Below are 23101 nucleotides of genomic sequence, written 5' to 3'. Positions count from 1 at the left end.
ATCAACCCACGTATGCAGCCAAATGTATTTGTTTCCGTGCGAGGCTTCAGGCTCGCCTGAAATAGGAGTTAAAAAGCAGCGGTCTTAATACCGCTTCTCCTTGACTCGTCTACCATCTCTGAGGCGGCAGACAGCAATCAGGCCGATCAGATACGATCTGGTTGATTGACACCCCCTGCCAGTGGCCGATTGGGGCGGCATTGCACAAGTATTTCACAAGGAATGCGTATTCTGTCAGCATTTATCGATGTGCGGCGGACATTGAGAATTCGGCCCCATTGTGTGCGCAGGTCAGCTCACGTAATACAAGTTGAAAGCGAAACCAGATGCACACTAATTTCAGGACTTTGGATACTGCGGCCGGGCTAACTTATTCTCCTTTAAGACTTCAATGGAGAGCGCAGAAGAAAAAATATTAACACTTATCGCTCATGCACTAACCCGACAGGAGTTCTTAATATTTAACATTTCAATGTTCTTCACATACAGTAAAAATGTATATTAAATACATATTTCTATATATACCTAAATTTCTATTCCTATAGATATAAAGGTATAGAAATATATTTTAAATTAACATTATCACACATATCTATATATCTATATATATATACTGTATATATATATATATATATATATATATATATATATATATATATATATATATATATATATATATAATGTAACGCTCGTGGGATATTCCTCTATCAGACCAAACTTGGCCAGTAGTCTTCTTATCCCAGCATCAAGTGGAATGATAGAAAATATCTCAGAGCAGAGTGAGTTTGTAAAATGAGGTAAGTAGTACTTACAGTAGACAGGGTAGTCCTTGGCGGCAATAAGAATACAATCGAGCAGTATAGCAGTTCAAGGGTACACCAATAAAAGGACCAGGAACAGGCAGGGATCAGAAAAAAAGGAAATCCAGCAGTATAACAGTTCAGGGGCAAACCAATAGAAGGACCAGACAGGCAGAGTTCAACAACAGTGCAGCAATCCAGCAGTACAGGGGTTAAGCAGGCAGAGTGGTCAGACAGGCAGAGTTCAGCAGCAGTGTAGCAATCCAGCATTTCAGGGGTTAAGCAGGCAGAGTGGTCAGACAGTTCAGTAACGTAATAACAATCCAGCAGTTCAGAAAACACAACACCCATAAGCACACAAAGTAACACCTTTACTTGGGCAGTATTTGTAAGTACTGCAGGTACTTACATAGGCACTGATTCGCACCAAAAGGAGTTCAAAGGGTCCAACCGGCTAAGGGAAACACTGATGTGCAGCGATGACGTCATCGCCGCACGCCGACAGCAAGCAAAGCATCCCTGGCAACAGCCAGAGTCAGAGCAGCATGCGCCATGTCCCTGACAATAGCGGCGCAACTGCTTGACATATATATATATATATATTTATATATATATATTAAACCATAAAAGTAAAACATTTTCTATGTGAAGAACATTGGATTGTAAAATATGCGTAACACGCTTAGGGTTGCATGCTTTAGAATCAACGTGGTGTCATTTTATCGCACATCAAAAATGTGTTATCTTAAGGTGCATTATGTAAATTTTAATTAAATATTATAAAAAAATATTCAAAATTATTAATAATTATTATAGCTACTGTAAAAAATATAAATATATTAAAAGGATTTTTTAGAATACTTTAGTACATCTTAAGGCGTGTTATATAAATATTAAATATTGTAAAAAATAATAATAATTATTCAATATTATAGTTACATTCAAATATATGCATTTTATTAATATTTATATGCAAAAAGATAGTGTTTATATGAATGTAGCAGTTTATTTTAAAGTATTTATGTTGTGTTTGGTGCAACTTTTATTTTATCCCTATCTTTTTACACAAGGTTTTCAGTTACAGTAACCCGACATGAGTTACATTTGATTGCGCTGGAGCGAACGCGTTTACTATCAACTTGTAAGATGCACGTCAAATTAATATGCAGCGATATTTCAATAATAATCTAGCTCCAAATAGGCAGCAAGTATTGTTTTACAAATAAAGAAAAGAATACAAAGAGTGCAAAAGTAGACTTAATAAAAGTAAAAAATAGAGCATAACACTCATACACTTACTAGACTAAAATCCTAATATACCTGTAGTACACAAAACTGTTCTCTCTGCTCTGTGTACGTAACATATCTATTGTATTGTCACAGTCTCAGAATACAACAGTGAATGAAAATGGGGGATTTAAGCAGCGCTAATAAAAGCTTAGGAAATGATGATTTCAATATAACCAGTATTTTACAATCTTATTTATTGAAAATTTATATTCTCATAAAAACAATGTTATTCTCATAAAAACAATGTTATTCCTTTAAAATAAGGGACGTCTCCCTTTTCTTGATCCTGGCTAGAATTATATCTTTATAAAACACTAGAGTAACAGGTGCAGGGAATTGGATTTAATGAAATTTTATAGACAACCGTTTAAAAAAACAACAGTGGTAAGTGTGTATTGCAATCCCAATGATTTAAAAACAAACACAAACTGTGCAAAAAATACAAATATATTCTAATCCAACTGTAACTTGAAAGTGGACTCAACCGGTTTACGGTGAAACAGTTCCTTTTGCAACAAACAACGCTACACAGTTTCCTTTCTTTTTAAATAACTGATTTCACTTTTTCTTACTCGGTGGTTCAGTGGACTGTAATAGCCGTTATTCTGGTTTTAAAATCTGGCTGGTGGCTATTCAAACTCAATATGTTGCGATCTTGGTTAAAAGTAAAAAGTTACTTATTATTTCAATATCTTAGTATCGCTCAACATGTGTATCCTTAGAGTGCAAGTTAAATAATATGGAGGTACCTTCGTTTGTCCCGGTTGCAACCGTTAGAGGTTCTTCACTGTGAGGGATTCACAGACTGTTCAATCCTGATGCTTTGATGAGTCACCTGACCCTCTCTTTATTTCAGAGGTCAGGGGTGATTTTCCGTTTCAGTAATGCGATTATCCTTTTTTCTTTGTAGCCCAAATATTATTTCACCTGGGTTCCCTCAACATTCTTGAGGATCGAAGAATTATTTTCCTAGTGTTCAGCAGTAACACTATGTTTCATGGAATCTTTCGGAGATAGACTTTAGACTGCAGGGTCAGGAATAGACTTATAACTGCAGGGTCACAAAACTTGGTGACAGTCTTACGGTGGAGTTTAATAGAGTGTGGCAGGTCCCATTCAACGCGTTTCACCCTTCTGGGCTTTATCACCCTTTTTTACCCTTCTGGATAAAGCCCAGAAGGGTGAAACGCGTTGAATGGGACCTGCCACACTCTATTAAACTCCACCGTAAGACTGTCACCAAGTTTTGTGACACTGCAGTTATAAGTCTATTCCTGACCCTGCAGTCTAAAGTCTATCTCCGAAAGATTCCATGAAACATAGTGTTACTGCTGAACACTAGGAAAATAATTCTTCGATCCTCAAGAATTTTGAGGGAACCCAGGTGAAATAATATTTGGGCTACAAAGAAAAAAGGATAATCACATTACTGAAACGGAACATCACCCCTGACCTCTGAAATAAAGAGAGGATCAGGTGACTCATCAAAGCATCAGGATTGAACAGTCTGTGAATCCCTCACAGTGAAGAACCTCTAACGGTTGCAACCGGGACAAACTAAGGTACCTCCATATTATTTAACTTGCACTCTAAGGATACACATGTTGAGCGATACTAAGATATTGAAATAATAAGTAACTTTTTACTTTTAACCAAGATCGCAACATATTGAGTTTGAATAACCACCAGCCAGATTTTAAAACCAGAATAACGGCTATTACAGTCCACTGAACCACCGAGTAAGAAAAAGTGAAATCAGTTATTTAAAAAGAAAGGAAACTGTGTAGCATTGTTTGTTGCAAAAGGAACTGTTTCACCGTAAACCTGTTGAGTCCACTTTCAAGTTACAGTTGGATTAGAATATATTTGTATTTTTTGCACAGTTTGTGTTTGTTTTTAAATCATTGGGATTGCAATACACACTTACCACTGTTGTTTTTTTAAACGGTTGTATATAAAATTCCATTAAATCCAATTCCCTGCACCTGTTACTCTAGTGTTTTATAAAGATATAATTCTAGCCAGGATCTTTGTTTGTTAAGAGAAGGGAGACATCACTTATTTTAAAGGAATAACATTGTTTTTATGAGAATAACATTGTTTTTATGAGATTATACATTTTTAATAAATAAGATTTAAAATACTGGTTATATTGAAATCATAATTTCCTAAGCTTTTATTAGCGCTGCTTAAATCCCCCATTTTCGTTCATATTTGCAATTTAGTTCTCTTTGAGGGAAGAACTTTTTTGAGCAGCAGGAATCCAACTTTAGGCGCTCCTATCACACCACTCTCAGAATACAACAGTCACGAGAAATACACTGAGCTCCAAGAGAACAGTTTAATACAGGGGTGTTTTTAATCTAGTAAGTACATGAGTGTTTTGCGCTATTTTTAACTTTGATTAAATCTACCTTGAATTAGTTTGTGCTGTTTCTATTTCTAGTATAATCTATTTCAAATGAATCAAAAGCCTCCAAATATTAAACAAATTGTGTTGGACCATAAGGTCCGTAAATGACCAGGAGCCAGAGCAAATAAACTTATCAGGTATAATTAGTATAGGTAGACTTTTATTTAAATGGGTGAATTTACTGAAGACTGAAGTAGTATATAAAGAGTATAACGTACATAATATAAATAATAAGTCGATCTCTAGTCTTTGTAGCTGCAATGGTTTCTGGATATATTATTAGCAGGTAGTAATGTCGCAAACCTAAAAATAGACTTCAATAGGCAGGCGAATTTTAAAACCCACAGGGACTCTTTCTGGCCACAATAGTGATGGAAAAGTTGTTTCAAGGGGACTAACACCTGGACTGTGGCATGCCGGAGGGGGATCCATGGCAAAACTCCCATGGAAAATGACATAGTTGATGCAGAGTCTGGTTTTAATCCATAAAGGGCATAAATCACCTAACATTCCTAAATTATTTGGAATAACGTGCTTTAAAACATCAGGTATGATGTTGTATCGATCAGGTAGTGTAAGGGTTACGCCCGCTTCACAGTGTGCAGTGTAGGTGATATACCTGCCCTGACCATGCTTTGCAGACCAGGTATCAGTGGTCAGATGGACTCTTGTCCCAACACTGTGTGCCAGACATGCCATTATAGCAGACTTATATGGCTTTGGCGTTGCTTTTTGGTAATTAGAAGGCTGCTAAATGCCACCGCGCACCACACGTGTTTTATGCCCAGCAGTGAAGGGGTTAATTAGGGAGCATGTAGGCAGCTTGTAGAGTTAATTTTAGCTTAAGTGTAGTGTAGTAGACAACCCAAAGTATTGATCTAGGCCCATTTTGGTATATTTCATCCCAGCATTTTACCGCCAAATGCGATCAAATTTAAAAAAAACTTACATTTTTTCGCAATTTTAGGTTTCTCACTGAAATTATTTACAAACAGCTTGTGCAATTATGGCACAAATGGTTGTAAATGCTTCTCTGGGATCCCCTTTGTTCAGAAATAGCAGACATATATGACTTTGGCTTTGCTTTCTGGTAATTAGAAGGCCGCTAAATGCTGCTGCGCATCACACGTGTATTATGGCTAGCAGTGAAGGGGTTAATTAGGTAGTTTGTAGGGAACTTGCAGGGTTAATTTTAGCTTTAGTGTAGAGATCAGCCTCCCACCTGACACATCAGACCCCCTGATCCCTCCCAAACAGCTCCCTTCCCTCCCACACCCCACAATTGTCCCCGCCATCTTAAGTACTGGCAGAAAGTCTGCCAGTACTAAAATAAAAGGTTTTTAATTTTTTTTTATTTTTTTTAGCATATTTACATATGCTGTGGTGTAGCATCCCCCCTTAGCCACCAACCTCCCTGATCCCCCCCCCCAAAACAGCTCTCTAACCCTCCCCATCTGCCTTACTGGCGGCCATCTTGGGTACTGGCAGCTGTCTGCTATTATTTCACAGTCAAAAAAGTGTTGTTTTTTTTAAATGTACACTACTGTTACACCAGATATGAGTGGTGGCACTGGGCAAGTGGGCACAGTATACGCTGTGAGTCTGACACACACGCTAGCAGGCAGGCAGGCAGGCAGGCAACTGCAATTAAATTACACAGGAAAAAAAAAAAGCAGACATGTTCTAGCCCTAAAAAGGGCTTTTTGGGGTGCTGTCCTTACAGCAGAGATAAGATGAGTCCTTCAGGACTGTAGTGGACACTGAATACACTAGCCTAGCTATCGATTTCCCTATTAAATCAGCAGAAGCTACACTGTCCCTCCTCTCACTAAGAATGCAGCTTCCAAATTAATCTAAAATGGATGCTGTCCAGGAGGTGGGAGGGTCTTGGAGGGAGGGTCTGCTGCTGATTGGCTATAATGTGTCTTCTGACTGTGAGGTATAGGGTCAAAGTTTACTCAATGATAAAGAATAGGGGGCGGATCGAACATCGCATATGTTCGCTAGCAGCGGCAAATGCGAACATGCTATGTTTGCCGGGAACTATTCGCCGGCGAACTATTCGCAACATCACTATTAGCAGGATCTGCTCCATAACTCAAAAAGAATACGTGAATATTACCAGGAGGGCAGCATATGTCTGTCTCCTCTCTGCACCCTCAACCACTCTATCTACATTCTAAATATTTTTTCACCAATGATCTTATTACACATGTTCCAGTTATTACACATGTTCCAGTGTAAAAGCCTTAGTGTAACTTCCTAAATCTTATACTGAAACTCATAAAAAACTTGATATGGTGATTTAAATTTCAAGACTTAAAGGGACACTGAACCCAATTTTTTTCTTTCGTTATTCAGATAGAGCATGCAATTTTAAGCAACTTTCTAATTTACTCCTATTATAATTTTTTCTTCGTTCACTTGCTATCTTTATTTGAAAAAGAAAGCATCTAAGCTTCTTTTTTGTTCAGGACTCTGGACAGCACTTTTTTATTGGTGTATGAATTTATCCACCAATCAGCAAGAATAACCCAGGTTATTCACCAAAAATGGGCCAGCATCTAAACTTACATTCTTGCATTTCAAATAAAGATACCAAGAGAATGAAGAAAATTTGATAATAGGAGTAAATTAGAAAGTTGCTTAAAATTACATACTCTATCTGAATCATGAAAGAAAAAAATTGGGTTTAGTGTCCCTTTAAAGGACCACTCAATGCAGAAGAATTACACAATAAACAACTACAAAATAAAAATACAATGCAACAGCACTTACTCCAAATTTCAAAAAAGCTGTAGATTTGTTTTCTTATAAATTTATTTTTTTCTCCCATTTTCTGGACCCCTTTATCATGTGACAGACATCAGCCAATCACAGACATGTATACATATACCCTATGAGCTTGTGCACATGCTCAGTAGGATCTTTTTTTCCCAGAAAGTGTGCATATAAAAAGACTGTGCAAAATGTGATAATGAAAGTAAATTGGAAAGTGTCTTAAAACTGCATCATCTATCTGAATCATAAAAGTTTATTTTGACTTAAGTGTCCCTTTAAGTTTCATATTGTTATTTCAGAGGTATATTTCATAATGTGCATACTTCTCTTTATAATCTAATTTATATGTTTGCAATAAGCAATATAGTAAAGTGAACTTCGTCATTGATAAATGTTAAAAATGTGTAATATTGAAAGTTAGTAAATGACTGACCTTTTGCAAATTCACAGTATAATACCTCTGTCACTAAAATGTTTAAAAACGCTTATATACTTTACCCTGAACTTGTATACACCCACACATGCCTGAGCACAAATCAAATAACAGAAGTTTAAAGATAGGAAATATTTTTCTTTGACCTTTCTCACTGCAAACAGTAATATGGGAAATTTTGTTAGACAATAGGTCAAATGATATTGCTTCTAGTTGTATGTGTGTGTCAATTTCTGCAATACATAACTAGGCTTAACACTTAAAAAAAAACATTATTTTATACAACTACTTCATTCTTTTTTATCCCCCACCTTGTGATTTCTTAAACTCTGAAAAAGGCCAGGAGTCAGTGAAGATAGAGACGGTTACATTTGCAGATGATGTTATAGATTGACAGAAGAGACAATTACTTTCATCTTAAACCTTACAGGCTATACCAACACAGTCAGCTGATAATAGTTTCCTCTTTATTCGTACAAGTGGGAATCTATGCTTAGTAGCCGGCCCATTTTTGGTTCAGACCCTGGATAACGCTTGCTGATTGGTGGCTACATTTAGCACTACCCAGGTGCTGAACCAAAAATGATAATAGGAGTAAATTACAAAGTTGCTTAAAATATCATGCTCTATCTAAATCATGAAAAAAAAATGGGTTTAGTAATCCTTCTACACCCCTGTGAAATTTTGTATCCCAGAGGGCTTCATTACTTTCTATGGAAGGCATCTCTCATCTCTCTGAAACTACCAGATTCCACCCTTTAGCTTATAGAATTCTGTTAATTCAGCCCCTCGGAAGTCTGCACTATAATTTCTCTCCAAACTAGAGAATCTTTGCTTATCAGAACCAAAGAAAGTAATGACGCTCTCTGGGAAACTGAAGCGGTCAGTTTTTCATTTTTATTTTAAAAGAAGAAATACAAAGTGCAATATAATGATCCTAATCTATTAAAGTTACACAGAAACTGTGAAAGCATAATCAAAATTTGTAAAATCACAATCCTAAATACACTGATGTATACAAAAGAAAATACAAAAGAAAAAGTGCAAAGTTTAAATGTAATACAACTTAATCTATAGTGTAAAGTAATATAAAATACAAAGCATAAAGTGCAAATGCAGCAGAACTGTCATTTCATGAAGTACTATATTGCACTAGACTTGTCTCTCCTTCACATATGGAAATGCAGGGAACACCCCTTGGAGAAGTATAGCAAAATCTGCCTTTTAAGAATTTCAATAGGGATCTAGCAGTGCTGGATAATTATTTTAGATATTCTCACCTGAGCAAAGAGCTTTAGATTATCAGGCACTGGGATCCTGATGATCAAAAGTGCTGCAATGCACCAAAATGTTTAAAATGGGTTCATCATGAAGTCAAGAAATCAGGCAAAATATTTCAAAGAACTGACAGTACTGTTTAAAGGCAGCATCACCAAGAGGTGTCTTTCCAGACATTTCAGTAAGTGGTGATGCTTCTCTGATACTGGGATATATTCAAAGAAGCATTGTCACCTACATCGAAGGTGTAACATAAATGATCCCTTTACATAGTACTGCATGACAATACAATTTACATGTGACAACAGAAACCCCTGTGCTTACAATACAATAACAAATTGTGGATATATTAAATATGTATATATAATGTTTAATAAATAAGTATTGTATAGTATAGTGTTAGAAAATGTATGCAAACTGTATGCATGATTGTAAAAATCTTGAAAACAAATATCGGTACGAGCGCCTTAAGTCCCTTAGAGGTCCTGATATACAACTCGCCTGTGGGAGTCTCACATAGCAAATGGAGTGAAATCACAAGTAATTCCCCGCAGTGCTAAGTGTGGAAAGTGTCCACTGCCAAAGATCCAGGGAGACACTGACGTCACTGTAGGTAGCCTGGTTCGGATGCAGCTCGCAAAAACAGTGAGGATTCTTGACAAAGTCTGCTTGTACACAGACGAAATACGTAGAGACTGCTCGTCCCTACCGGTGTCTTCAGCAAAGATATTCTCTGGTATCATCTTTGTGCAGCTTGGCGGCTCATAGTGGGAGGGACCAGCTAAAAAACTATATACTGTGAGAACCGGAGGGTCTATGTGATTTTATTACTGCACATTGTTTTATCTATCTTGTAAGTAGCAACTTGTGTGAACACTTACTTGTCATTAAAAAGTTTACACTTGATTCGGGTTGCACTTTTGTTTTGTTAATTTTTAAAAATCTTGTATTGTGTTCTTAGGCATGTCTTTTTTCCTTAATTTAAGAATGCGAATGGCCATTCAAATTATTCATATGTAATATGGCGCAATTTTGTTTACTCATAATAATGCGAACGTGATGGCGTGATTGTGTTTTGCTTATAATTTTTCAAACTCTATGGTGCGCATGTGTTTTTATTTACAATATTGCAATCACAACAGATGTGTTCTTATTTGCTAGTGCGATCGCAGTAAAACACAATCGCACTATCGTATTAGCAATATAATGAAATATGAATATTGCGAACGTGCAATCGCATTCTTAATAAAAGTAAAAAAACACGCCTAAGGAAACACAATAAGAGATTTTTACAATCATGCCTAAAGTTTACATACATATTCTAACACTATACTATACAATACTTATACATTAAACAGTGTGTATACATATATGAAATAGGACTTAGTTAAGACTTTAATGGGCCTATAACTGTCAAAAACGCAAATTCGACCTAGATGTACGAGAACTCTTACTTTGGTTAAATGAACCTGTCGTTCCTTTGTTTGTATGTTTACATTCCCATTTTTTTTTTAGCAAAGAGCCTTATTCCACTTATTATTACATTGTCTATTTTTGTGCTAACAATACATGTGGCCCCCCATTTGATGTGGCTTGGTGTGTACTTTCTAGAAATATTTACGCCTAGATTTAGAGTTTTGTCGGTAAAGACCTGTGTAGCCAACGCTGCTTTTTTTCCCAGCGTACCCTTAAGACAACGCTGGTATTTAGAGTTGTCTGAGTGGCTGCGTTAGGCTCAGAAAAGGGAGCATTGAGCAGAATTTACCTTCCCTTCAACTCTCAATACCAGCGTTGCCTACGGTAGCGGTAAGCTGGAAAAACGTGCTTGTGCATGATATCCCCATAGGATACAATGGGGCTGAGCTGGCTTGAAAAAAAATCTAACACCTGCAAAAAAGCAGCGTTCAGCTCCTAGCGCAGCCCCATTGTTTCCTATGGGGAAACACTCTCTAAGTCTGCACCTAAAACCCTAACATGAACCCCGAGTCTAAACACCCCTTACCTTACACGTATTAACCCCTAATCTGCCGCCCCCGCTATCGCTGACACCTGCATTATATTATTAACCCCTAATCTGCCGCTCCAGACACCGCCGCCACCTACATTATACCTATGAACCCCTAATCTGCTGCCCCTAACATCGCTGACACCTATATTATATTTATTACCCCCTAATCTGCTCCCCCCAACAACGCCGCTACCTTACCTACACTTATTAACCCCTAATCTGCCTACCGGACCTAGCCGCCACTATAATAAATGTATTAACCCCTAAACTGACGCACTCCCGCCTCGCAAACACTATAATAAATTTTATTAACCCCTAATCTGCTCTCCCTAACATCGTCGCCACCTACCTACAATTATTAACCGCTAATCTCCCACCCGCAACATTGCCGCTACTATAATAAAGTTATTAACCCCTAAACCTAAGTCTAACCCTAACCCTAACACCCCCCTAAGTTAAATATAATTTTAATTAAACAAAATAATAGTCTTATTATTAAATAAATTATTCCTATTTAAAACTAAATACTTACCTATAAAATAAACCCTAATATAGCTACAATATAACTAATAATTACATTGTAGCTATTTTAGGATTTATATTTATTTTACAGGCAACTATGTATTTATTTTAACTAGGTACAATAGCTATTAAATATTGAATAACTATTTAATAGCTACCTAGTTAAAATAAGTACAAAATTACCTGTAAAATAAATCCTAACCTAAGTTGCAAATACACCTAACACTACACTATCATTAAATTAATTAAATAAATTAACTACAATTAGCTAAACTAAAATACAATTAAATAAACTAATCTATAATACAAAAAAAACAAACACTAAATTACAAAAAATAAAAAAGAAGTTTAAACTAATTACACCTAATCTAAGCCCCCTAATAAAATAAAAAATTCCCCCAAAATAACAAAATGCCCTACCCTATTCTAAATTACAAAAGTAATCAGATCTTTTACCAGCCCTTAAAAGGGCTTTTTGCGGGGCATTGCCCCAAAGTAATCAGCTCTTTTACCTGTAAAAAAAAATACAACCCCCCCAACATTAAAACCCACCACCCACATACCCCTACTCTAACCCACCCAAACTCCCCTTAAAAAACCTAACGCTAACCCCCTGAAGATCTTCCTACCTTGAGTCATCTTCACCCAACCGGGCCAAAATCTTCATCCAAGGTGCACAGAGAAGGTCCTTCATCCGGTAGAAGTCTTCATTCAGGCGGCGTCTTCAATCTTCATCCATCCGGAGTGGAGCGGAGCCATCTTCAAAGGAGCTGACGCAGAGCTATCCTCTTCAACTGACGACTGAACGACGAATGAAGGTTCCTTTAAGGGACGTCATCCAAGATGGCGTCCCTTCAATTCCGATTGGCTGATAGGATTCTATCAGCTAATCGGAATTAAGGTAGGAAAAATCTGATTCAGCCAATTGTATTGGGCTCGTATTCTATTGGCTGTTCCAATCAGCCAATAGAATACGAGCCCAATACAATTGGCTGAATCAGATTTTTCCTACCTTAATTCCGATTCGCTGATAGAATCCTATCAGCCAATCGGAATTGAAGGGACGCCATCTTGGATGATTGGGTCAGCCAATAGGATTGAACTTCAATCTGATTGGCTGATTGAATCAGCCAATCAGATTTTCCTACCTTAATTCCGATTGGCTGATAGAATCCTATCAGCCAATCGGAATTGAAGGGACGCCATCAGCCAATTGGATTGAACTTCAATCTGATAGGTTGATTGAATCAGCCAATCAGATTTTTCCTACCTTAATTCCTATCAGCCAATCGGAATTGAAGGGACGCCATCTTGGATGACGTCCCTTAAAGGAACCTTCATTCGTCGTTCAGTCGTCGGTTGAAGAGGATGGCTCCGCGTCGGCTCCTTTGAAGATGGCTCTGCTCCGGATGGATGAAGACTGAAGACGCCGCCTGGATGAAGACTTCTACTGGATGAAGGACCTTCTCTGCGCACCTTGGATGAAGATTTCGGCCCGGTTGGGTGAAGACGACTTAAGGTAGGGAGATCTTCAGGGGGTTAGCGTTAGGTTTTTTTAAGGGGGGTTTGGGTGGGTTAGAGTAGGGGTATGTGGGTGGTGGGTTTTAATGTTGGGGGGGTTGTATTTTTTTTACAGGTAAAAGAGCTGATTACTTTGGGGCAATGCCCCGCAAAAAGCCCTTTTAAGGGCTGGTAAAAGAGCTGATTACTTTTGTAATTTAGAATAGGGTAGGGCATTTTTTTATTTTGGGGGGATTTTTTATTTTATTAGGGGGCTTAGATTAGGTTTAATTAGTTTAAACTTCTTTTTTATTTTTTTTTGTAATTTAGTGTTTGTTTTTTGTATTATAGATTAGTTTATTTAATTGTATTTTAGTTTAGCTAATTGTAGTTAATTTATTTAATTAATTTAATGATAGTGTAGTGTTAGGTGTATTTGTAACTTAGGTTAGGATTTATTTTACAGGTAATTTTGTACTTATTTTAACTAGGTAGCTATTAAATAGTTATTAAATATTTAATAGCTATTGTACCTAGTTAAAATAAATACAAAGTTGCCTGTAAAATAAATATAAATCCTAAAATAGCTACAATGTAATTATTAGTTATATTGTAGCTATATTAGGGTATATTTTATAGATAAGTATTTAGTTTTAAATAGGAATACTTTTTTAAATTATAGGAATATTATTTAGTTTAATTAAAATTATATTTAATTTAGGGGTGTTAGGGTTAGAGTTAGGTTTAGGGTTTAATAACTTTATTATAGTAGCGGCGACGTTGCGTGCGGGAGATTAGGGGTCAATAATTGTAGGTAGGTGGCGGCGATGCTAGGGAGGGCAGATTAGGGGTTAATAAAATTTATTATAGTGTTTGCAAGGTGGGAGTGTGGCGGTTTAGGGGTTAATACATTTATTATAGTGGCGGCGAGGTCCGGTCGGCAGATTAGGGGTTAATAAGTGTAGTTAGATAGCGGCAACATTGGGGGGGGGGCAGATTAGGGGGTAATAAAAATAATGTAGGTGTCGGCAATGTTAGGGGCAGCAGATTAGGGGTTTATTGCTATAATGTAGGTGGCGGTGGTGTCCGGTCGGCAGATTAGCGGTTAAAAAAATTTATTAGAGGGTTGGCAATGTGGAGGGGGGGCTCGGTTTAGGGGTACATAGGTAGTTTATGGGTGTTAGTGTACTTTATAGCACAGTAGTTAGGAGCTTTATATTCCGGCATTAGCCCATAACGCTCTTAACTACTGACTTTTTTTGGCGGTAGGAGTCTTGTCGGTAGAGACTCTACCGCTAACTTGTTCCAAATCTAGGCCTTAGTTTATGTACCATATGCATCATCAGTAAAGGAATCAGAGTCTGAGTTCATAGAGAACTCAGCTGTTTCCTCAGCACTGAGACGCTTAGCCATAATTCTCTTTACAAAATAGATATTTTTTTAAGGAATTATGTCACTAGAAAATATAGATTTATTATTGCAAAAAATAAGCTTCTTTGCATTCAAAATAATTAAGTTTTGAAATATGGAGAGAGAGCTGTGTAAAGAGGGTGTTTTACTCATCTTCCACGCACACTAAAATACTGATTACAAAAAATATTATTTGGTGTTTTTTTTTTAAATAGCATTCCTCTACCATTTATTAATTTGTAACCACATTATCCAGGTGATCATGGGATTACAACTCCCTATAACTGACAATTGTCAGTTGTAAATAAAGTTGCGCAATGACGTCATCAGGTATCCAGGCCAGATCGCCGGGGTATGAGTGGATGGGGGTCCTTAGACCTCCATCAAGGTGGGGGAGTGCTAGTGACGGCTCTGAGCCATCATTAGCACCTGAGTGGGAAAATCTGCAACAAGTGAGGAGAGCATAGCAGTAATAGTCTCTATTTGTAGTCCAAACTTTGCAGGTGTATGGCGTGGGTTCCCAGCATTTGTCCCTGGAGGGAGATTGTGCTCTTGCTACCTCATTTGGGTCCATGGCCCAAGTATAATGTAATGCTTGTGGGATATTTCCCTATCAAACTAAACTTGGCCAGTAGTCTTCTTATCCAGGCGTCAAGTGGAAAGATAAGGAAATAACCCAGAACAAAGTAAGACAGATAATAAATTAGGTAAGCAGTAGTAACAGTTGAGAGGGCAATCCTTCATGGCAAAAAAGATTAGGCAGAGAATGGTAAGAGACAAGCAGAGATCAGCAACAGTTAGGCAATCTGAAGTATCAGCAGTCCTGGGGTTATACAGGAGAGTAGTCAGTAACCAGCCAGAGTTTGGCAACAATGAGACAGGCCAGTATATCACAGCAGTTCAGGGGTTAACCAGGAGAGACGTCAGTAAGCAGGAAGAGTTCAGCAACAATAAGGCAGACCAGTATAGCACAGCAATAACTAAGCACCTAGGAATGCACAGAGTCATACCTATACTTGGGCAATACTTTAAATAAATGTCCAAAGCATGAGTAAGGGTTGTTACCCGAAACATCGCTTGTCAATTGTGATGTCTGAGTGACAAATAAAGGATATTTAATAACAAGAAGCACTGTGGACATTTATTTAAAATTCTGGATACAGGGGATTTTGCAGAGTCCCTGTCCTAACGTGCGCTTATCCAAGAAGGTTGCTGTCTCATTATCAAGTACATTATATATACTTTGGCAATGAGAATAAGCAAATGCAGATTCTTACATAGGGGCAGATTTGAACCAAAAAGGCTCAGAGGTGATCCGGCCGACAACAGAAGGGAAGTGGCATTCGTCGATGATGTCATTGCCGCATGCCTACAGCAACTGCTGTGTCCATGGCAACGGCCATGGAAACCGGAGCGGTGAAGAAACAAGTGCGGCGTGACAACAACAGGCTTCAAAGCTCTCGATTCCCAGGATCTGCACTAACTTTAGTGCAGGTCCTGGGAGCCCTGTATTCTAAGCCTCCTGTTAGTACGCCCGGGGCACTGGCAAGAAGAGGTTCGAGTTAGCATGCTCACCAGAGCGTGTTAAGGAAAGTATTAACCCCTTAAAAATAATTAAAGAAAACTAATGAATACTGATGATTTTCATCACTATTTTTTCATTTTCTTTGTGCATTTATGTTGATATTTGCTTAGTTAATAATAGTCATAAATGTGTATTTGCGACAAAAAAATGCAAAAATCTAATATATATAAATGTTAGAAATAAGAAAAATGCAAGTGAGAGAATCATGTACAGATGCAATATAACTTTCTATTCTTTTCATTATAAAGATAAGAAAAGTAAAACAAGACTTGGCAGAAAGTCCCTTATTTTAAGAAGCAACACAAAAAAAAAGTAATTTGGTAGAGGTTAGGAGGGTTTTCGATTAAAGGTATCTGAGCTGAAGAATTTGTGATAAGACAGAACAGCTTCAGCTGTTTCACCTTTATTGAACTTAATTCAATTCCATTTTAACTGACAATACTTCTCTTTCTGGTCAATTCATGATAACATAACCACCTCTCTAACAATACATATCATATATCCTATTCAGATAATATGCTCTCTGCTATATTCTGAGTTTTCTAATAGTTATGTAAAAATCTTAACTGAAAGTACAATTATAAAAGGCTTTGCATGAAAGCAGGCAATGTTTCATTTTGATTTTTAAATCAAAGAGAAATGTGATGGACGGTGACAAAAAACTTAACTGGAATAAAACAATTTTTTTTTTTTGCTGAAGATTTTGTTCAAAAGTTCCATGTGTTTTACTACATAGTAGATGAGGTTGAAAAAAAGACAGAAGTCCATCAAGTTCAACCTATACAAATCTTAATATTTTTACATTAAAAGCTCCAGGGCCGTCTTTAATATTGACTGGACCCTGGGCAAACATTTTCTTGCCTCCCCCCCCCCCCCCCATGCAATTTCGCTCTCCACGCCAACATCCCAAAAAGCAACTAAATCAATTTATTTTATATATTTTTTAAATTATTAGCCCAGCAGTGGATCATCCACTGCTGGGTCAATCATTTAAAAAAAATTGCAATATGTGAAACTGGACCTAAGCAGTACTAATAAGTAAATAAATATATAAATTCCTCCACTGAGGCTAGCTGGTTAAAGAGATTTAGGGCAGCCAGCAGGAGCAAAAACAATGTAAAGACTGAGGAGGAAGCATGGAGGTGCAGACAAATATAAGTTTACTGACTGGAACAGCAGAACTACTATGGGAAGCGGTAAAATCTTAAACAGAGAGAAAATAAAATAAATAAACCTTTCCTTAATGTATGAAGTATCAGCATGACACTAAACATCAGCCTGTCAGGGTTTTTGCCCTGCCTTGTTTGCCATGTGCTGCTGGCAGCCATTTTACTCACCTCTCTTACTGACTTTGGTGCATACTGTGTGATGCTGCTCATTTCCTGCACTTCCTTTTATGGCCAGACTAGTGTACATCATCCGTGTGAGACAGGATGTAGTCTCAGAATCGTGATGTCATCACTTATTATTTAAAGGGCATCTGTTCAGTATGCTTTGCCCTTGCATTGTCTCAGACCTGTTTGTGAGAGCTCCTGTGTATTACATGGCTGTCTGACGTCCCTCCTGGTTCCTGATCCCTGGCTTGATCCTCACTCTGCTGTTCTCCTTGTTCCTGATTCCGGCTCGTCTGACTACTCGCTTTGGCTCCTGACTCGGCTCGTCTGACTATTTGCTTTGGCTCCTGACTCGGCTCGTCTGACTATTTGCTTTGGCTCCTGACTCAGCTCGTCTGACTACCAGCTCTGGTTTTGATTCCTGGCTTGTTATTTGACTTGTGGACTTTTTATTATTTTTTGCTATTAATAAAGGTGTGATTATTTTTGCACTTCTCATCTCAGTCTGATTCCTGGCACCCTGACACAGCCACAGCAGCACATGTCACTTCTTTGCTAGGAAAAAGTTCCCTCTCACCCTGCACTAGACAATGCTGCATGGGGGAGGGGCTTATTCTTCCCACTGACACCTGTCTACAAAGCACTTTTCCCCTAACAAACTTCTGTTAGTGGATCTTAGGGCTACAGCAGGGCTAAGGGAACCAGCAGACTGGATGCTGTATGCCCAAGGCTGCATGGTTACAGTGCGAGATGAGTCACACAGCCTCAAGACTAAAGAGAGCAGTGTGTGCAGCTGCACAAATGCCCAAATCCTCAGGTGCCTGCCGCTCCAGCATTCTGCTGCATGCACCTACAGTCAGCCCTACCCAGAAACAATACCCACCACCAGAGCTGTAACCTGGTAACAGTGGTAACCCCAGCAGGACCTTTTCTGATGCAGTGGGATTGGCTGGATGCCGAGTTAGGTCTTAGCATTCAGTGCTGCACAGTGCACACCTAAAACAGCACATGGCACTAGCTTGGCATATCACATGACACTGGCACGATCTGGCACAGTTTCTCACAAATAAATATAAGCAGAGAGATTTTGACTGTGACAGTATTAGGACTGACTGTGTGTCCCCCCCATGTCACATGACATCAGCAGTCTAGCATGAACCAAAAAAAAAAAAAAAAATATTTTTTTTAAGTATCTTGGGCCCCTCAACAAATACTGGGCTGGGCAGCTGCCACTTTTGCCCTGGGTTAAAGATGGCCCTGAAAAGCTCCAGTTAAGCTTAAATCAATCTCATTAAAACAGGTGATCCATTTAACACAATAAATCATATTCATGAATTCTGTTTATAGCCAGAAATGTATCAAAACTATTTTTAAATGTATCTAAAGTACTGGTTTTCAAATCTGTCCTAAGGCCTCACTAACAGTCCACATTTTGAGGCTATCTGAATTAGAGTACAGGTGAAATAATCAGCTGGTTAGTAAACATAATTATTTTACCTACTCTTATCCAAGGTAATCCTGAAAACCTTGACTGTTGGGGAGGCCTGAGGACAGGTTTGAAAACCAGTGATCTAAAGTATTGGCATTTGCTACCTCCTTAGGTAATGAGTTCCACAATTTGATTGCTCTTACAGTGAAAAAATGTTTACGTTGTTGGAGATTTAATCTCCTTTCCTCCAGCCTTAAATTGTGACCTCTTGTCACAAATAATTTTCTTGGAATAAACAGAGCTTCTGCCATCTCTGTATATGGACCATGAATATATTTATATTATAAGTAATCATGTCACCTCTTAACTAAATAATCTTATTATTTTAAAATATAATGATGTAATAAAACAATAAGATGTTAACAGTCATTCTATATTTTGACTCTTTACTTAGTTACATCAGTTAGTAAAAGGTAGACATGCAGTTAATGGTTTAAAAGCTAGGGGCTCTTATGCATATGAGAAATGACTGTTAATTTAATTCACATGTAAACTTTACTTGGAACAAGAGTAATGTGAATAAAAAAAATAAAATAAAAAAAGAATTGTGTAATTTATATACATACTGAGCATCCGAGAATCTCACCTATATGTTTAAGATTCAGATAGATCATGCAATTGTAAACAACTTTCCAATTTACTTCTATTATCTAATTAGTTTATTTTCTCTTGGAATCCTATATTGAAAATCATATCTAGGTAGGCTCAGGAACAGCAATGTACTACTGAGAGCTAGGTTATGATTGGTGGCTGCACAAATATGTCTGTTGTTATTGGCTCACCCGATGTGTTTACCTAGCACCATTAAATGCATTGCTGCTCCTTCAACAAAAGATACCAAGAGAATAATGCAAATTTGAGAACAGAACTACATTGTTAAGTTGTTTGAAAAATGTATGCTAATGATGCCTCATGTTCCTTTAACCTCTTTCTTAATCTATCGTAGAAGATTGAATGGACTGGATAGTCACCACATGTTTTGTTGCTTTACAAGGCAGACTTGAGCCTCCACTGAGTCAGGGAGATTGGGAAATACCAATGTAATTTTTCAGGACATACCTTCAGTGAATACAATGAAATAAGAAATAACAAAACATTTATTAGGTACACCATAGCAAAAATGATACATGTTTATCTCAAAAAAGCATAATTATGTGGCCAGTTAATGGGCTAGATTACAAGTTGCGCGCAAACGAAAAGGGTTTATCGCAGGTGTTTGCACTTGTCTGAATTAGAGGTGTTTTACAAGTTGAAAGTAAACACATTCCCTTCAGTGCAAATGAATTAAACGTGCATCGGGATAGCACAACTTCAGAGCTCTGGTTAACGGTTATGCTTGACTAAAAAGTTGTACAAAATACATAGAAAAAGTACAGTTACACTCATAATAGCACTGTCTATAATCGCAGCGACCTTAACAAAGATGGCCACTACGCATGCACATTGATGTTTTTTACTGGCCGCCGACTGACCGGTATTTATAATAGGCAGCACTTCCAAAAGAATCATCAAACACTTTCCCAGAGGACATCACAGAAAAATATTTTCAGCATGGCCCAAAGCTCTTAACAGCATGACCATGGATTAACACAGAGCTTATCGCACTTCATTCTTCTCCTAATTTTCCAAACCTGCGTTCCTTTTTTGTGATGAGGTAAATCCTGTTAGAACAGGGAAGAGAAGCTGCGCCACATAGGGTGATAACGTATGGAGACAATAAACGATAGCAGAAGAACCCCCCCTGAAGATGGCTACTCACATACACGGCGGTACAACCAGAGTACCCAACTGAGTAGTCATGTGTAGTAGTAGTATGTGAGTAGCCATCTTCAGGGGGCGGGGCTCTTCTGCTATTGTTTATTGTCTCCATACGTTATAACCCTATGTGGCGCCTTTTATCTTCCCTGTTCTAACAGGATTTACCTCATCACATCAAACTTCCAAGAGTTCTGCCAGATTTTGCTCATCTATCTAACATACACCAGCGCACCTCCCAAGAATTTAAGGTTCTAGTTATACTGTTCCTTTTTTGTGCCCATTCACTGAACTCTCAACTTTCTGAACCTATTTCCAAAATATTCCCCATTAAATCACCTGCCCCTTCTATTTTTCACATCTGGTATCCTTCCCTCTTATTTTCCCAACCCAGTCCCTCCTTTACCTTGTCCCTCCCCATTCTCCTTTACAGACTCCTCCCCCACATTCTACTTTCCCTCCCAGTCTCTACCTACTGCTCATTATTTGTCCTATTATTTCACTCTCCAGGAACTACTTTATCCCCTTTCTCCTCCTTTTTCCATCCTGATCACTCCAACCTTTCCTCTCTACACTATTTTCCTATCCAGACTGATCCTTCCCACTAAGACCCCTACCCAATCTTATCTAGACTATCTATCTTCAAGATCTGCAATTTTACAAACACATATTTTGCCCATACTCTTATATCATTTTATACTATACAGTTATGGTATGCTTCCTAGACATTAACCCAGGTAGGATGTTTTATTGCAGACCAATTGAAGCAGTTCATTTCCCACATAAATGGCAGGTATGCCTTGGAACTTGGTGAAAGGGGAAGCCATAGGATGGATTTGAACCGCTGGACCTGTGCTCACTAACCCATGAACTTACCACTGCTCCACAGCAGATTTCTGCTTAGAGACTGGGTATTAGCTCACCTGACTGAAAAATAGAAATCATGGTTACTGGACATGCCAGCCTTTCCCCAGCTAGCAGAACTGGTTAGCTTATTCACCTCACCAGCAGAAGGTTGAGCGTTAGAATCCAACTTCAGCTTCTTTCTTTTCACTTTTCATGTCATTAACTATTAAATAATGCATCTAAAAGATTATTTTTCTTATACAAATTTAACTATTTTATTTCCTTAAAGAGACCATAATACCTTTTCCTTTAGTGTTTATGATTGTCCCACACCTCCTAGAGAGGTAAAAACAAATTATTCTGCATCCTAGGTTTTCAAAATGCTGCAAACAGTATAAAACAGCTATTTGATCTGCTGCATTAGCAGGTAACAGAATTTGTGTTGTAACCTCTTTAGGATGTAAAGGAAGAGATGTTTAATGTTCTTTAAGGCAAATAATCAATTTACTTCTACACTGTTTATTGCACTTAAATAAAAAAGTAATGGGATTGATTCTGCCAACAACCACTCAGGTGCTTCTTCTAGGGCTTAGCGGTTAGCTTGTCTGGTTTGTAAGCTGAAGGTTGAGAGTTTGAATTCACCTCCAGGTGCCCTACTTTTATGTGGTTCTTAAAGTATTTTACAACAAACAATCTGAATATTAATTCTTCATTTATTTTTCTAGAAATTGTATTCTATTTTAGTTTCTTAAAGGAAGTCATGTATTTATTGTGGAGAGCTAAATTGTTGCGCTCCCCCAAACGGGCGCAATAATTAAACCAGCCATTACAAGTGGCTGGTTATTGTTACTGCAAGCTCACTGTAGCAATTAGCACTCTGAAAATTAAGCAGATATTAGATCTCTGATTCATTTTTTAAAAGTGCCCACAATCCCTCAAAATAGAGGGCATTATAGTTTTTTTTTTGTTTTTGTTTTTTAAAAAAAAGTAAAAAAAAAAAAGTAAAAAAAAAAAATAACTGCACTAAGCAGTTTTGGGGCTTTAAAGTTGGTGGGAGTGGGGTGTTAGAACTGTGTGCTCTCAAAGACTGCAATGTAAATATATATGTATATAAATATATAAATAAATATTAATGTGTTAATATGTGTATATACACATATTAGCACATATATATGTATATATTCATATATATTTTAAAAATGCTGCTCATCGCTGTGCCACTTACCTCCTTTGCTGTGCGAGTTTCTGATGCTGTCTCTGACAGCATCAAAATGAGGCTCCCATAGGCGTCATTTCTTTTCAGATAAATATATATACACTAATACAAAAGGGTCCGCACTCTCTGGACTTGTAACAGGTGAAAATTTAATTCATGTAAAGTTTTGGGAATCAAGTAGTCCCCTTCCTGAGACAGGCTTAGGAAGGGGACTGCTTGATCCCCGAAACGTCACATGTCAAATTAAATTTTCACTTGTTACAAGTCCAGAGAGTGCGGACCCTTTTGTATTGGTGTATTCCTCCTGTTCCTGTCACCCTGGCACACTGATTGAACGTGAGAGTGCAAATACCTTTGCTCTTTGTTTATATGGGACTCTCTGATAGGCTGCTTTAAGTCAACTGACTGAGCTGTGATATCGAGGCAGTGAAAACGCTGTGA

This window comes from Bombina bombina, chromosome 11 (genome assembly GCF_027579735.1).
Source record: "Bombina bombina isolate aBomBom1 chromosome 11, aBomBom1.pri, whole genome shotgun sequence".
Taxonomy (NCBI): Eukaryota; Metazoa; Chordata; class Amphibia; order Anura; family Bombinatoridae; genus Bombina; species Bombina bombina.
This window is presented reverse-complemented; position numbering follows the sequence as displayed.